Raw genomic sequence first — 18,346 nt, forward strand, 5'->3', positions numbered from 1 at the left:
CATTCTGTATCTTGTCTTTTCACACTTTTACCAGGGTCTTGGACAGAACAAAAGTTTTTAATTTTGATGAAATAGAATTTGTCAATTTCTCTTTTTATGGATCATGCTTTTGATATTAAACTTAGCCCGAGTCCTAGATCTGGAAGATTTTCCGCTATGTCTTTTTTCCTGAGTCCTTTACAATTGTACCTTTTACATTTGAATTTGTGATCCATTTTAAGTTAATTTTTATGAAAGGTATTAGACTTGGGTTGAGGTTCATTTCTTGCCTACGGATATCCACTTGCTCCAGCACCATTTGTTAAAAATCTCTATCCTTTCTGCGGTTAGTTGCTTTTGCATCTTTATCAAAAGTCAGCTGGACATATTTTTGTGGGGTTATTTCTGGGTTCTCTATTCTGTCCCATTAATCTGTATGTTTGTCCCTTTATCAACATCACACAGTTTGATTACTGTAGTTATAACCAGGCCTTGAAATTAGGTAGACTGATTCCTCCCACTTTATTCTTCTTTTTCAAAACTGTTTAGCAATTCTAGTTACCTTGTCTTTCCATATAAATTTTGGAATAATGTTGTCTATGTCTACAAAAAATCTTGCTGTGATTTTGGTAGGAATTGGATTAAACCTATACATCAATTTGCGGAGAATTGACATCTTTATTATGTTGAGTCTTCTAATCCATGAATATAGTATTATTTAAGTTTTTTGCTTTATTCCATAGGGGTATGTGTGTGAAGAGAATGGAAGAAAGTCCCAACTCCCTGCACGGATGTCTCTGATGCTGGCTGGAGGGGCAAAGAGGGTCACCTGACAGCCAGGGAGGCTGGAAGCCTAGGCTTTGTCTCAGCCTTGGCTGCCTGGGATGGGCATGGGGCCAGCTTTTCCTGTCATCTGCAGGAGGAGAAGAGTGGTTACTGACTTGAACTTTTCTGTCTTAGTAGTTTGCTATTTTCGTGGTCCCTTGGCTAGAGAAAGCAGACTTTTATTGGAGCTTTTTATGTCTTTGCCTATTGACATTTCTGGGTTCTCTGCTTCTTCATGCCCAAGTCTTGAATACATGAGGCAAAAAATGAAAAACAAAACAAAACAAAAAAGACGCAAAAGCCTAGGAAACTCAACATGGTGTGATTTCTTGGATCTCGAAGTCACAGTGTCACGCTCCAGGCTGCCACCTTCTCTCTGCCTTTCAAAGCCTTCTCATGGTTGTTTTATCTAAAACATCCAGAATTTTTAGTAATACTAAGCAGGAGAAATAGGGAAAAGTATATTCACCCCATTTTTCTGGATGAGAAACAAAGTCTTAATTTAATATTGATTCCATTATTCTTTTATTTAAAATTCACCATTTTAGGGTCCCATTTAATAGGCCCCTCCATTCTTCGGATTTATAATACTAGTTTCCTGTGTTAATTTTCTACTGCTGTGTAACAAACTAACACGCATGAATTCACTTAAAACAACACAGTTACTTGTTTACGGGTTCCGTGGGTCAGGGGTCGTGGCCAGGCTCGGCTGGGTCTGGCGCTCAGAGCGTCCCAAAGCGCGTCGGGACGCCGAGCCACCCCGCTGCGCGGCCCTGCGGCGCTCAGGGCTCTCGGCCCGGACCCAGTTTCCCTCCGCGGCTCCCTGAGGCGGTGCCACCCGCGGACCCTGCGAGCCTGGCTGTCGGCTGCTGCGGGATCCGCAGTCGCGGGACCCGGTTCTTCCCCTCAGTAAAGGTCGGGGCCTGCTCGCCTGCTTAGGGGAAGCCCACCGGGAGGGAGCTTCCTTCTGGTGAGCTCGAACCCGCTAAGCAGGGACCGTAAGCGAGCCTGCAAACCCTCCCCTGCGCCTTGGAAGTACCGTAACCTCCCCGCGGGGTCCCCCCACACTCAGGCCAGCGAAGAATTCTGCCTCCCGCAGTTCCTGTATTTTCTTCTGAAGTTCACACATCAGATTCTATCGAGCAGAAGATGCCGTTTGTCTACGAGGTGACGCAGGCCGGCAACTTCCTTTCCCGCCTCACCCCCCCTCTGTGCCCCGCAGTGCCCGTCTGAGCCGGGTCCCTGCGACCCCGCGTGTTGGTGCTTCCGTGGTCTACTTATCTCACTGGTCAGTTTATCTACGCCTGTGCCACCGCCAAATTATTCTAATTTCTCTCTCCATATCAACTCTGATCATTTAGAAAACCAAACTCACTGCCTTGGGTTGTTCTCAGGCCTTTTGTCCTTCATATTAACTGTAGGATCAAAGCCACCTGAAAACTCCTTGAGAACTTTAGTTGAAGTTCCAGTGTATCTTTAAAGGAATTTGAGAAAAATTAAATCTTTATGTTTGTGCATCTTCCTATTTATGAATAGAGTGAATATCTCCATCTTTCTTTAATTTTCAATAAATCATCATAATTTGCTCCTTACAAATCTAGTCTGTATTTTATTAATTTTTTTCACAAGTACGCTGTTTGCTATTATTGTTGCTGTTATTATAAATGGCACTTTAGAAAATAAATTTCTAACTATATGTTGCTGACATATATTAATATTAATTTTGAATATTGATCTTCTATCAAACCAAATTTTAAAACTCTTATTAATGTTAATAACTTGTCTGTATTTCTTAAATAAACAAACATACTATATAACAACAGACAATTTTATATTTTCCTTTTCCAGACTCATACCATTTTTTTTTTCTATTTTAAGGCATGACCAGGCCTTAAAATAAAATTGAAATAGTACTAGTGATAGTGGACATCATTGCCTATAGCTCTATTACTTCACAGAATAATGTCTTTGTGAATTTTCAAATATTATTTTTAAAATTTTAAAAATTTTCTTTCTTTTATAGCTTGCAAAGTATTCTTTTTTATTATGTACACATTTTGAAGTATTTTTGTACACCCATTTATAAAATTAAATTACTTTTCTCCTTTAATTTGTTAATGTGATGAATTACATAATTTTCTGCCATTAAATCATTCTTGCATTCTTAAAATTCATACAACTTGGTCATGATATATTTTGTTTATATTTTTCAGATATTTTCTTGCTAATGTTAATATTTTATTGCATTTATGCTTATTACTGAAATTGATCTTTAACACTCTTTTTTATGACTTTTCTGGTTTTGTATAAGGGTTAAGCTTGACTCTTAGAATGAATTGTGATATATTCTCTCTTATTCCATTATCTGGAATCTTGTAAGGCATCGAAATTATTTGTGCCTGGAAAGTTTAGTGGAACTCTCTGGCAAACCATCCTGAGCCTTTGGATTCTTTTTAATTTTTCAGATACTGATCTGATATTTTTAATGGTTATTGACCATTCAGATTTTATATATTCTTGAGTCAGCTTTTCAAATTATATTTTCTAGGAATTTATCTACTTCATCTATCTTAAATTTTTTAATTCAACTCTCTTCAGTGAGAGCCATAATTCAAAGGAAGGTGCACATGGTGTAAGTGGTTATACACTGAGAAGCTTGTCTTGTTGCTCAGTCCTCATCCTTTGTCCTGTACCCCTAAATAATTAATTTGATTAATTTTTTAAAAAATTAGTCCAGTGTTTCCTTATGTAAACACAACATATACAAATGCATATTCTTATTTAATCTCTTTCCAACAAAGAGTATTTACAAACTCTGGACCCTGGAGGCGGGAGAGACGGAGAGAGGGCCGGCTGGAAGGCTCTGTGGGTCTGCGCCGGTCCATGCAAAGCGCAATTGAGGTTGCAGGAGGAATTCAGTTTGCTAATCAGCTGACTTTAAAATTGGAAGATCAGCCTGGATTGTCCGGGTGAGGGGAGTGTAATCACAGGGTCCTTAAAAGTGGAAGAGGGGGCAGAGGGAGCCAGAGCGAGGCAGAGAGAGGTGTGCCGGGGAAGATCAGAGTGATGCGATGTGAGAAGGACTTCGAAGCTGAGGAAGGGGCAGAGCCAGGGAACGCGGGCAGCCTCTGGGCACCGGGAGCGGCGAGGATATGGACTGCGCACCGCAGCCTCCAGAGGATGCGGGACACGTCGACGTCAGCCCAGCGAGACCTGGGCTGGACTTCCACCCGACAGAACTGCAACGTGATAAACCTGTGCTGTTTTAAGTCAGGAAATTTGTGGTAATTTGTTATGGTAGCAAGAGGAAACTAACGCAAAGTCCACTTTATATGTAGATATATTTTATTTTGATTTTGTTATTACACTTGAATCTTGAACAACACAGCTTTGAACTGCACAGGTCCACTTATGCACAGATATTTTTAACCAAACTTGGATCAAAAATACATCACTTAAAGGATTTGAAATCCGCATGCAGGGAGAGCCGGCTTTCCCTATGCGGATTCTGCAGGGCCAACCGCAAGGTCTGAGTGTGCGGGACTGCGGCACGCCGGCAGGTCCTGGCACCCATCCCGGCACAGGGAGGCGCGGCTGTAGTTTTAAATCTTGACACAGCATTTACTAGTCAAATATGATGGGCAACGACCTTCTGCATCCACACACGAGCCTCTGGTGCTCTAGCACCTCTTCTGCACTCTCTCCTTGCACAGATCAGGCGCACAGTGAAACACTTTTTGAATTTAATCATTATAAAAATGATATCCACTTCAGGTGAACATTTTTCAAACATGTAATATGTGATGTGGAAAGTAAGAAGTCCTAGCCCCCTTCCGCTCCGTAGAGGTAACTACTCAACCTTTTTATATGTATCCAACTATTATACTTCCTCTTCATGCACAAACCTATGTGTATATTACCTTTTGGGGGGTAAAAAAATATATATGCCTGTTGGAATATACATGTGTAAAGTGTAAATAATTCCTATTTATTTATTTATTCTAAATTGACAAATAATAATTGGGTCTATTTTTAGGGTACAATGTGATGTTTTCATCTATGTATACATGTATTTTCAAACAAGCTTCTTTATTTTGCATTTGCATTTTCACCTCTACTTCTAACTTATAAAAAAATGTATCAATCCAAAACTATATCCATGTTTGGTCAGGGAGCAAGCAGCATGAAAATCTGAATTTTGGGCCTAATGCTCTGTGTTAGGGTTATTTGTGTGAATCAAAACTGAGCTCCCACACACTTAACACTGGGGTAGTGGGCCTGACCCAAGTCTTCTCACAAAAGGAGGCCTCCCTGGCAGAATTAATTCTAGAAAGAGAAGGAGTTGATCAGAAACACCTACAAATCAAGCCATAGCAGGTGGTGAAGAAAGGCAATTTTGAGTTTGCATAGAATCCATCACAATAGTTTACCCAACCTTGCCCACCAGGGAGTCCCCTCTGACTCCCAGGAGAGGGGGAGATGTAAATTAAAATATAAACAGCTATTTTCACTCTATACTATGTAAAGCATCAGGGTTCAAGCCAGTACCTCTTTGCTAACCCTCAATTTAAATAGCACAAATGCAAGAGAAAATTTTTTCCAATTCAGCGCAGAGCACAGCATGGCTTCAAGTACATCGAAAGTTCCAAAAATACAGTGACAATGTTGGCATTTTGGCAAATTGCGTGTGATGGCGGGGGTGTCCTGGGCAGCGGTGACTGGCGATGATCGCAGTGCACGAAGAAAGCCAAGGTGGGAAACGGGGCCTGCGGCAGGAGGGCAGCCTGCAAAGGCCTCCATGTGCGGGGACACGATGTCCCCGGGTTCTCAGGGCAGTGACTGGCACTAGCGGACAACGGGGCCAGGAAGGAGAGTGACAAACTTGCCTTTGCTTGGCAGAACAGTTAAGAAACACTCTGGAAGTACTAAGAGTAAGGGGATGCCATGCTTCTGGGCCACAGGAGCCCAGGGCAGCCAGGCCGGAGTGCAGGTGTCAAGCCACCCCAGACGGACGCGGCAGCCACAGGCTGCGGTCCGGTCCTCTCAAAATGACCCTGTTTGTACCCAGCCCCAGCCTGCTGGAGAAACATGGTTTACACATAAAGTTTCTGGATTTGCAGTGAATTTTAGTAACTATGTCAGATTGCCCAAAATTGCTGATCTGTGACAAACTGTTAGCTTAAGGACTTCTTTCTGAATCCACCATCTTCTATTGCCCAAACCATGAAAGAAATGAGTTTAAATGTCTAAAGACTTCCCTGAAACCAGAGTAACACTTCCTGCAAAGCAGGGAAGGTGACGCGCTGGCCAAGAGTGCACACGGGAGCTGATCGATCCTAACCAAGGTGATTTTGTCTCCCACGGCTTCAACAATTGCTTTTCACAGATCTTAATGCTTTATATAGTTTATCCTTATTAAACTATTTCTTCTATTCTCTGTGGGCAGAAAAAGAAATTGCCTGATTAAACTTCACCATACAACTTTCACTACATTATTAGTCTCCAAGTATCGTACCCTCTGGCATTCAGAGCTTCAAGAACCTTTTATTCTTACATATTAACAATTTTACTCTTGACTTCACACAGACACATCACATCAGTTTTTTTGGATTAGTACTGTAGGTTAAAAGAATAAATTCAAAGACACAGAATCTGGGGATGCATTAGGTCTTTTTCCTCCACATTGCCAAATCCCACACTTTTGAAGAAAATGTGAAGAAAAAGGCATGTGGTCAAATAAAAATTCAAAGATCCAGGAAGATCGAAATACAAGATTAGCTTTTTCCCTACAAACATTATTTCTGTCTTGCCTAATTATGCATATGTAAATTACCCACCTTGTGTTTAATTGTTCTCATTATAAAATAAATGTATTTTCTTTAATTTCAAATTTGAACCATAGGAATGAAAATGGAAAGAAAAAACAATGGCTAGTACCCAAAACCAACCATTCCCAATATTTTGGTATATTTTTAAAATATTTCTCTACATTGTTTATATAGCTAGAGTCTATATTTAATATATATGTGTGTATGCAATTGCTTTTGTTATTTTTCAGTTAATATTATACAGCAGAATTTCTGCATGTTATAAATTCTTTGTAAACTTTTCAAATGCAATAATATTCCCATCAATTGGAATTTACTTAATTCTCATTTGTTGAATATGTAATGTATGCCCCAATATACATCTGCATTAATGATAATACTAATGCTAAAATAGACATTTCTGTACATCAAACTGTTTTCTCTATTTCACTTATTTTCTTCGAATACTTTCTAAGACATGAAGTATGGAATAAAAGGATAGAAATATTTTTAAATCTCTTGCCAAATTGTTTTCTAGTGCAATTGAAATAAATCGTACTACTACCATGCATATGAATGCCTTTTTGTTCATCATATCCTACCATGACTCCATCACTTAAGGAAAATGAAAATAGTTTTCTAGTCCGATGGATTAAAAATGGTTATCACAGTTGTTTTAAGAACTTGTATGATAACCTGTGTCATAACTTGCCAATGATAGCAAACATTTCCAAAGAACTGTTCACTAGGTAGCTTGGCCCAGGCAAGGAGGGGGTGCTAACAATTTATCTGCCTTCGGAAGGTGCGGTCGGGTCCAGGCAGAGCGTGGAAGCATCTGCGCGCTGCACTGAAGTTGCTGCTAGGTGGAGCCGCGAAGGGGCACCGCAGAGTCCTAGTAAACTCGATTACAGACACAGAAAATCTCCACTGCAAGAAGGAAAAGAACCTTGCAGTAGTCCACGGAAGCGAGAAAGGAGAGAGGGTTGAACTGCTGCTCAGGAAAGCGGCTCCCGGCCCCTGCTCGCGGGGGACAATAAGTGCGACAGCCAGGTGAGCTACCCACGAGGAGCGCAGGGGAGAAGGCCACAGGAATCTGAAAAACACACAGAAATAATCAGCCAGACTCTGTCTTTGTGATTCTGCTTGTATCCATCTCACCGTCTGTCTATTGGAATACTGAGAGAAAACAGATGAAAAACGTGCGACAAATAGGCTTGCTTAACGGTCCCTTTTCATGAGTCTAAACCCTAAAAGACAATAGCTAATATTTCTTAGAATTGGGAGGAGAAAATAAAGTGAACCTGGAGTTCTTTACTCACCCGAGATTGTGTTATCACGTGAAGGTAACAGGAAAATATTTTGAGTTCTAAATAATCCAAAAAATATATCAGGCTTAGGTCCTTCCTGAAAAGATTATTCAGTCACTTAAAAGAGCACAGCATACAAATATTAATTAAAAGAGAAGTTTGACCATTTGCACTGACATTCATTTCTGTGGACCCATGTAGGCTCTCCTGTTGGTGTCATTTTCTGGAATAACCTAAATAAAATATCTGTAATTATTCTAGAAGTTACCTGCTCAGTGCCTCAGTCATTTTTAAACATTTTCCAGAAATGAGTTATTATTCATTTCTCCCTCCAATTTCCCAATTTTCAAACATCCAATTGGGCTTATACACTCCATTTTTAATTTTATAGATTTTTCTTTCAAACCGAAAATATTTTAGCATCAGTGCTATAGCTACATTTAGGATGATTCTTTGATATTTGTACATTTTGACTGATTTCAGTGCTCTTGTTTTTTTTTTTTCTTTTTTCTGGTCACAATTTCTTCATTCCTTTGTCAGCACATTGATTCATTTTTGTTATGGAGAAAATACTTCAGTCACTTGTTCAGGGGAAGCACGTGTGTATTTGGTACTCTGTTGGTGTGTGAAAATATTGCTGTTTTCTCCACAAGCAAATGTTGCCCGGTCTCACCTGGCTGTGCCTCCAAACACCAGCTGGTGTTTCAGAGAGTTATGAGAACTGTTTTCTGTTCCTTTATGCATAACCTGATATTTTTTCCTATTCTTCAGAAGACTTTAAGTTTATCTGTAATTTTTCCAGTGTACAATGTGATGCTCGCTGCCCCCATTGCAATTTTAAATTCAAGAATCATATTCTTTAACTTCATGACTGTAACAATTGCACTGTCATTTTCTGGGTTCACCCCACCAAACCCAGGCACTGTGCTGTAGTCTGTGTCCAAGACCACATAGCCAGTGAGAAGAACTAACCCGGACTTCAAGACCAATCTTTCCAACTTCAAAGCCTGTGTTTTCCCCACCTGGCTGTATAATTTTGGGTACCTATGTCAGCATTAGTTTAGCTCAGACCATGCTGCTTTCATGAAGTCTTTCTATAGATCACTTGTGATGGTTAATTTTAGGTGTCAATTTGACTGGGCCATGGAGTCCCTAGAGATTTGGTCCAACATTCTTCCTGGGTATGTATTCCTGGGAAGGTGTTTCTGGATGAGATTAACATTTAAATCAGTAGACTGAATAAAGCAGATTGCTCTCCTCAGTGCAGATGGGCCTCTTCTAATCCCTTAAGAGCCTAAATAGAACAACAGGCAGAGTAAGGGAGAATTTGCTCCCTCACCTGCCTGTCTTTGAGCTAGGACATTGGTCTTCTGCTGCTGAACTCAGACTCAAACTAAGCCTTAGGCTCTCCTGGGTCTCTAACTTTCTGCCCGCAGATCTTGGGACTTCTCAGCCTCTGTAATCATGTAAGCCAATTCCTTATAATAAATCATATGTATGTGTGTACACACACACACACACACACACACACACATGCACACAGTGAGACAAAGACAGTGTATCTCTAGCTATACAGTAGAGAGAGATGCAGATATCAATATCAGTATAGATTCATAGATACATCCTATTGCTTCTGCTCCTCTGGATCGGACTAACAACACAGAGCTAACATGGGATCACTAGGTGGCTTTTAGGGACACCATAAAGCTCTTAACATTTTATGTAAATACATCTATGTATGCATGTTAGCAACGTGTGTTTTTCTGGATAGACATCCATAATTTTCATAAGATTCTCAAAGAGTTCTCACATTGAATAAATACTAAGAAGCAAAGTTACAGATGCTGTTTTCTTTTAACTCTTGTGGAGGAAAAGAATCTTGTATTTTCCACATTTTCCCCTTTTCCTTTTAGTAACTCGAGGCTATCAAGGACTGATATTTTTGAGAAATGCAACATCCTACTTTGAATGTGTTATGCTTCGCATATTCCCCCCTTAATCTGTTGTCAAAAACACAGATTTGTACTTATCCAGTTTGGGCTTACAGGTAGTAGAAATTTAAAAATGTTCTGAGAACATATTCATGGATCCCATACTGATTTTCCTAGTGTTCATGTTGTTTCTTCTTGCTCTGGGGGAGAAACACAGGGCAACAAGTGGAAGTAGGTCCTCATTGCTATCCAGGAAACTGCAGGAGCTATGGGGAGACATTTTTATGGAAATTTTCTCTCCATGGCTGTGCGAGGGTGGTACATATAAGGATACCACACCACACGCATGTGCTTTATGGCACCGTTTGTATGAGACGCTTCTCAATGCAGAAAGGAGCGGGGGACGCTGCTGCCACCAGCCCTCGGGCCCTGGTCAGGGCCTGAAGGGGACTTGCCCTCGGGCTCCTTTGCACTTACTCCTTGGGTTTATTATTTTTCTCTTAGAAGAAGCTTGCTCTTCAGCACTCTTGACTTCAATTTGACTCCATTGGCAGTAAACATAGCAGAAATTCTTTCCTTTCTTGAAATTAGATACCTATTTCTAATTTCCAAAATTGGTGAAGATTTTTCCCCATATTAACAAATCTTGCCATTCATTTTAATGACCGTATGGGAGGGGACAGTACCTGCCTAGTCACACTTTATGTCTTTAAACATCTATAGGATCGTGGATCCTATAGAATATGAATTGCATTTATTCAATAAAGATTTCACTTACCTGGGAAGAAAAGTATGCAGTCACTATGAAGGATTACTAGACAGCTCTTTTTTCTGAGTTCATATTTCTTCCATAGAATTTGACCTCTAAGTAGGAAGACTCCCATAAAACTGGCTTTCCTCACCTGTGCTTGAGAGTAGTAGCCGTCTGAGTTAGGATTTGTTCAAGTAATGGAATCTTGACTGTCTTTTATGTTATCTTTGGTGCACAGGCTGGAGGCTTTATCTTTATCAGTGTCATGGGTCTGACAGCAAAATAGCTCTAGATAACACATAGTGACAGGGAAATCATTTAAAAACAATTGTACAAAAGTTTTTTCCAGTTGTGATTATCTTTCTTAATAATAATTCCTAAACCTGTCCATTTTAATGATTCATGAAGTCACTCCCTAATAGTATATAAAACATGTACTGTCAAGATTTTCAAATTTTATAGTGGTTATAAACATGGAAAAAAGATGTTCCCTTCCTTTTTCTCACCAGGTGAAGAAATAACAGTTCAGGTTTACACTCTCCATAAAATAAATAAAAACAGAAAACCTCACACAATTGAAATTGATTCTTTTGTTATTTCACCAGTGGCAATAGCACCTGAATTCAAGTGGAATGTCTCACAACAGAACTATTTAAAAGGGTTCAGTACTAACAAGGAAAAAATTTAAAACATTTTTCTCAGCCACAAAATCATTTGACGTGGTTTTTATTAACCTATTTTTATTATTGTCATGCAAAACATGAATGGCAATGCGTGCTGGGGCAACAGATGCAGGCAGAATCATTCACAGTTATCACCTAAGATCAGAGAAACATTAGAGAAGACAACAATCTGATTATGTGTCTGAGGAAGGTCTTCCTGCCTCTAAAACTATAGGTCACTGGCTTGACCAATCTCCGTTCTCAGTTTACTGTGTGTCAACTGTCCTTCAAGATTCCATAGGTTTAAAAACCAGTAAGATTCTCAGTTTCGATGCAAGGAAATTAAAGAAGAGCACCAGTGACAGAGATGTGGATAAATAAGTGTCACAAGAATATGGCAAGTGAAATAATAGAAGTATGCAAATTCTATACCCATATTATGCAGAGATGAATAATTGGCTTTCTGCTGGGGAAATCACATGTATGTGACAAGGAGGCACAGGGAGAAGGCCTAGCAGTTAATGTGATTGGTTGGCAATGTGTAGATGACTTCAGGATGTGTAGAGTTCTTAGAATATGATTTTGAGAGAAGTGGTCAGGGATGGCAGGTGACATTTACAGAGAAGTAGGCAAGGCAGGGTCATGAAAGTGACATCAGAAAGCAGAGTTTCACTGATGGGAGCCATCAGTTGGCTTTAAGTAGAGCCCTGATTCAGTCATATATGCATTTTATTGTAGCATGGAGGTGGAATTAAAGGCCAAAGAGGTGGAAGAAGAGGCACAAGAATCAGGTAAGAGGGCATTGCTATAAGCTAGATGTTAACAGATCTGCAGTCAGTTAATAGCTATGAGGACAATGGAATTCAGCAGTGACATGGCATTATAAAGGCAGGGCTGGCGTGGGCTGAGAAAGAGAAGGGAAGAGTTTAAGAAGATTCCTAGGAGCCTGGCTTGAGAAACTGTGTGAACAGTTTTGCCATTCACAGAAGCTGGCAGTGTAGAAAGAGACGCTTGTTTGTTCAGGGAGATAATAAATTAATTGGGAATTACAATAAGTAATCTGTGGTGCAGCCAGGTACAGATGTGTTTTCTTTGTTTTTATTTATAAATCTGAATGAATGTGTTTATTTTCTGAAAACTTACACTTTGAGAAAAACAATAAAGATACACTGAAAGCTTTATTTACCAATGACGATAAGTGCATTTTGCCTTTTCTGTGGAATTGTATGACAATACTTCCTATACTATCAAAACACTACTCTTATTTTAACTCCATTAATTCCATTCAACAGACATTTATTATGCATTTCCTATTGCTATAAGGTATCTACTAAGACAGTAGAGAGGCAGAGATAATTAAGGAATAGTCTTTGTCCTCTAAGAGTGGGTAGTCTGGTGGGGTTGGGAGAACAGAAAAATAACTGAGGCTTCAAGGTATTAAAAGAACCACAAAAGAGGAGCAAAGAAGTCACACAGGGTGGGGAAGCCACAGGCGGACTAAGGCTCCCTCTGGCCGTGCAGAGATGGGGACGCAGTTTTCGGAGTAACTCCGACTCTGGGCGTCCGAGTCGGGAAGCAGGTGGGGAGAAACCATGGAGCCTCCCGGCCTGCACTGCAGTGTCCCTGTCCCGTCCTGCGAGAGGCCGGGGCGCGACGCGAGCTGCGGACAGGCTGGTTCGGCCGCGTGTGGTCTGGCAGCCTCGTCCCCGCACCGTGTCATCGCGCCCCCGTCGGTCGGATACAGCAATGGGTTTGCATCTGTTTTCTTTGCCTTCACAGGTATTGGAAAGGCTGCTTTAAAAATACCATGTTTGACACTGAATACATAACTTTTGATTTTAAAACATTTTTCCTCAGTGAAAATTTTTCTACACATAAAACTCAATGCAGAAAACATAAAAGAAAAGATCGATGGGTATAACTGTGAGCATTAAACATTTCCACGCCATCAGTTTAAAAGAGTATGGTCAAATATTTTTAAAAGCATATTCATATCATTTATAAATAAACTTCTTTTGAGTCAGTAGAAAAGAACAAATATCCCCGTAACAGAAAGTTCGGAGGTCGTGACTGAGCCCTACGTAGAGACCCAGACGGACGACCTGCCGCGGCAGGAGGACTCAGCGCAGGGACGCGCGAGACCCGCAGGGGACACAGCGAGTTGAGTTCTGTGCGAGGCTGAAGGCGCAGCCGCGAGGATCTTCAGCTACACGTGGACTCTCACCTGCAACTCATGAACTCCCGAAAAGGATCTGTGCTCTGCGAGGACGGGATGAACCAGACACCGCATAGACTTGGAGCGATAGAACAAAGACGAAACACCGACCCCGAAAAGGCCGGACAGCGTTTGGAGACCGCCTAAGAAGCAGGAAGCAAACCCGGAGCAGTTCGGGGAGCTGGGAGAGCAAAGTCAGGAGGCCGCAGAGCCAGGCGATCCCAGGGGTGACCAGGGACCGCACCTGCGCGGAGAAGCGGTCAGAGGCGGCCTGGGAAGGCGCCGGTGACCTTGTGCGAACAACTTCAGTGCGATGCTACGATTATGGCGCAATGATAGTTGGAAGAAAAAAGAAAAGTGAACACAGCGGCATATGCAAAGTGTGATTTCACATAGATACCGGAAAATGGCCTGGCCGGATTTACCGGGAAATGCTAATAATTACTATGTCTGAAATTAAGAGCTCTTTGTTCCTTTACATTTTCTCTTTTTTAATAAATTCCATGGAACATATGAAATATTTTAAAAACATAAAATATTATACAAAGAGAAAAAATGGATAAAGTTCCTCCCATGAACCAGCAATCACCAGTTAGAAAACCTAGCCAACAAGAGAAGACAATAAATAGGTAAAAACAAGTCAAATAAAAATGTGCATTGCCTACAATGAAACATTAAACATCTTACTAAAAATACAGGTTACTTGAACAAGAGAAAAATTAACAAATGATTAAATAATATTGGGTCAAGGGACTGATAAAAATAATTGTAGAGCTGGAGTATTTGTGATCACAATGACATCATATCCTGCAAAGAAAAATAACTGGGAAACAAAGACAAAGACTGGCAAAGCACTGACAGTTGCTGCAACTAGGTGAGAGGCACATGGGCTTTGGATTCATGATTCTACCGCTATGTAAAGTATGTATACAATTGTAAAAAGTGAAATTAAAAACATATATTGAGATACAAGAAGAAGAAACTGAGACCACGACAAATCAAACTCTCTGGGACATTCAGTAAATAAATAATTTTAAATAAACATTACTTAAAGTAATAAAATAACCTATCTGACATAAGAACTTACAAAAACAAAGTCCAAGGTGATTGGGAAGAAGCAAATAATAAATGTCCGAGCATAAAAATGTAATAGACAGCAGACCCAAACACCAAAATAGGTCAATAAACCCAAATATTCATTCTTTAAAAAATAGAAAAACCTCTGAAGAATGTATAAAAATAAAAAGAAATCATTTAAAACAACTCTGATATTTTTAGTCTATCTGACATTTGCATTTTTTAGTTTATCTGGATAGTAACAGCACAAGAGAAAAAAAACAATACTCTAATGAAATTGAAGTAATCACTTTCATCAAGCAGTTATTATCTCCTTTCCTTTCATCTCCCTCAATAAGCATGCAAAACATATTAATCAGCCTGCTCATAGATTTCATAAAAAGTGGTTCATTATCTGTTCTAATAGCTGCCAGGGTTTTTGAATTGGGAGTTGGTTTCTGGGAACGATTAATATTTACATAAGTTGATTTCTCCCAGTTGAAACCAAGATTGGAATAATAAAGTGAGAGAAAGTATATTAAAAAGCACATGGAGATGACCATTTTTTGTCAACCGTGTTCAAGAATGTTTCTAGTTCTCATGCAAGCAGTGCTATTCTAATCGTTTCAAACATAATATTCCCTATTAAAGCAATCTCTCTCTTTCCACCAACACTTTTGGTCCCTTCCCTTTAAAATTATCAACCTAATTTTTCTCAGGCTTCACTTTTTTTGCTACTGATGCAACAGTTTCTGCCCTTTTGGGTTTCCTCTTGATTCCTATCTGCTTACTGCTCCACCTCCTGGAATAGTGCTGAAAGTGTTACGCAATCCTTAGCAATGTAACAAAGTCTCCATCCCCATAAGGATCTGCCTAGATCTCAGCTTTCTGTCTCTCCCTCCAAAACAAACAAACAAAAAGCAAAAAACAAGGAATGGCCTGAGTTCCTTCTGTGGCTTAACCTCATTAATTAGCAGATAAAAAGCAGTTAACATTTTAATGGAGATTATTATAACAGTTCTTATCAATTTACAGAAAGTCTTTAAATTGCTTTTTGTAGCGATGTGGCTGATGTATAATGGCATTAAAGAAATGCAGGAGTTGGTTTTGTTTTCTTTAATTTTGTTTATGTATAACTTTTCTGTATGTGCTGACAGATGAAAATAAACAATAAGTACCACAAATTACTAAGGTGGCAAAATCTGCTATTCTGAAATAGCCCAACTTTTTCTGAAACTCTCTCGCTAACCTCTTCTACTCCTGTGGCACCTGAAATAGACAGGGAAGAATCTGGAGTCTCCTTACTCCCTAGACTTAAATCCATCAACATCTTTGCGTGTCTGCATTGTGCAGTAGGGGTGGGGAAGAAAGTTTTTATCTGAGGAATGGGCTCCCTTAAGTTATCAGGCGAGGGACATTGGCATGAAATAATGATCATGTCACTCCCCTTTGAGCTAAACAATTATCTCTTGAAGCTGCTTGCTATGTGGGTTCTAGACTAACTGACACCAAGTAACCTTAAAATGCCCTAAACTGGACACACACCCTATAGCTCGACAGTGTCCCACGTACAGCCAATCCCTGACCAGCATCATTTCTGCAAACAGTGAGAATGCCTGTCAAGCTACTTTGTATCAGCCCACCTCTTGCCCTGCTTTCCCATTAAAAACCAGCTTGTAACCCAGGCCTACAGAGCTCACATCCAAAGTCAGTTGCGTCCGAGTGAGACTGAGGGCCAGCTTTCACTGCCTCGGACGTAAGATGCTAAAGTCAGCCATGCTTTAGATATTTCTGGAGCCAGAACTGGTGTGAGAAGATAAAAAAGGCAACAAGGAGCCTGGTTAATCACCTTCTGTGATCTTTGTTTCCTTTCCTTCTCCTCTTTCTGTTCCTGGGGACACAGAAGCTGTGATTCCAGAAGCCATTCTACCCAGGCTCTTCGCCCTTCTATACACCTATGCAACTGGGGGTTTCTCTTCCACAGCCAAGTTTCTGCACTTCAGCACTTTGACAGTGTGGGTCAGATGGTCTTTATGTGGGGACATCCTGTGCATCGTAGAATGTTTAGCAGCAGCCCTCGCCTCCGCCCACTAGATGCCAGCAGCAGCCACAAACACAGCTGTGGCAACCAAAAATGTCACCAGATATTGCCATTGTCCCCTGAGGGGCAAGACTACCCTTGGTTGTAAACTGCTGCTCTACAAAAATAATTACTTTGTACATTCTTATGCATGCTTTAGATTAACTTTTTTGTAATTTAGTGAATTTTAATACAGGTATATTTAATCCTCACTGTTCATACCTCATGGTACAGGTGATAAGCTTAAAGCAATTAAGTATTACAGTAACATGCTAAGCTGCTGCCTCTCTCTGTTTAAAATGCATAGAGATCACCTGGGGATCATATTCACAATTCTTGCTGTGCAGGTCTGGGTGGAGCCTGACATGCTGCATTTCTAAGAGGCTCCGAGGAGACGCAGTGATGCTGGTCCAAACATGACTCTAGGAGGAGCGAGACCCGCGGATCCTTTGACCAAACGGCCAAGTTGTAGTTCTGCGAGAGCGTCGTGGTGCTGCCCCAGGTTTGAGAAAGGGCAACATTCATCTTTAGATTCAGATTTCAGATATTAAAACATTCTTTTCAGCAAAAGATGTTGAACACTCCTCCCTCTGTACACAAAGAGAAGGAGGCTGAAGGATCTCGACAAAGGAAAGCCAGTACTAGGGCACTACGTGGGGCCCTGCGTGGGGACAAGCAAAGCCTCCACGGCTCTGAGTCCTGGGTGAGAGTAAGGGACGTGGTGCAGAAGGGCCATTCTAGCTGAAGCCGGAATACCAAGTACACGAGGGGTTCACGGAAGATGCACATTAGACCAGCATAGGAACAACCACACCTGTTGAGTGCAGACGAACTGCAGAAAAATATTAAGAGCTACTGTCTATTCTTCATGTTTTATTGCATCCAACCCAATGTAGCAAGCAATATAGCTCACATTGCAAGGCATAGCTGTAGGTGCAAATGATTTCAACAAACACCATTTTCATCAAGTTCCAAGGTAAGTAGCTACAATAACCATATAAAACATATAATAAAATAAAACTACATAAAATATGTAATAATATAATGGCACGTATAAAATATATGTAAGAATAAAATAGTGTACAAAACAACTATCTGGATTGTTCAGCTCTGTCCTTATCTGTTAGAGTCAAGAATTAGGTGTTTAGAATAGGCTGAACCTCCTAAAACCACCTCTTGAAGAAGTTTCATCTTAATGTGGCTCCTATTTTACTAAGAATTCTTAATGATACTTTCAACACATTCTAAAAATACAAAAAAAATTTCTTCCTAGACGTTCATATCTTATGTTTTCCACCAAGTCGTTACTTACTAGCAGCATGAAGCAAAATAACCATTAGCACAAAAAAGTGCCAGATCAATTCTGTGTCATTTTATTTGATTAGGCAATTGTCGACAAGTTTTTCGGCTGCATTTATGCATCTGCAGCTGGGGTTCAGGTGCACCTTGGTTGGAAGGTTGGGTGTGGACCCTGAGAACAGGAAGCAGGTGGGAGGGAGCAGAGGGAAGCGCCGGGCCAAGCCACCAGGATGTGGCGGTGCGAGTGTGCACTTATTACCTCAAAGTGGAGAACGCATGCGTTCGACTTTCCTAAAGACGGTGCACTGGGTGGGCGAGCCCCCCAATGACCCTGCCTGCTGATCTGAAGAGCACAGGCCCCCTGCCCTGGGCCTCCCTCCCCCACTCTGTGCAGGAAACGCATTTGACAAGATGATTCCTAAAGTACCGGCACA

This window comes from Lemur catta, chromosome 11 (genome assembly GCF_020740605.2).
Source record: "Lemur catta isolate mLemCat1 chromosome 11, mLemCat1.pri, whole genome shotgun sequence".
Taxonomy (NCBI): domain Eukaryota; kingdom Metazoa; phylum Chordata; class Mammalia; order Primates; family Lemuridae; genus Lemur; species Lemur catta.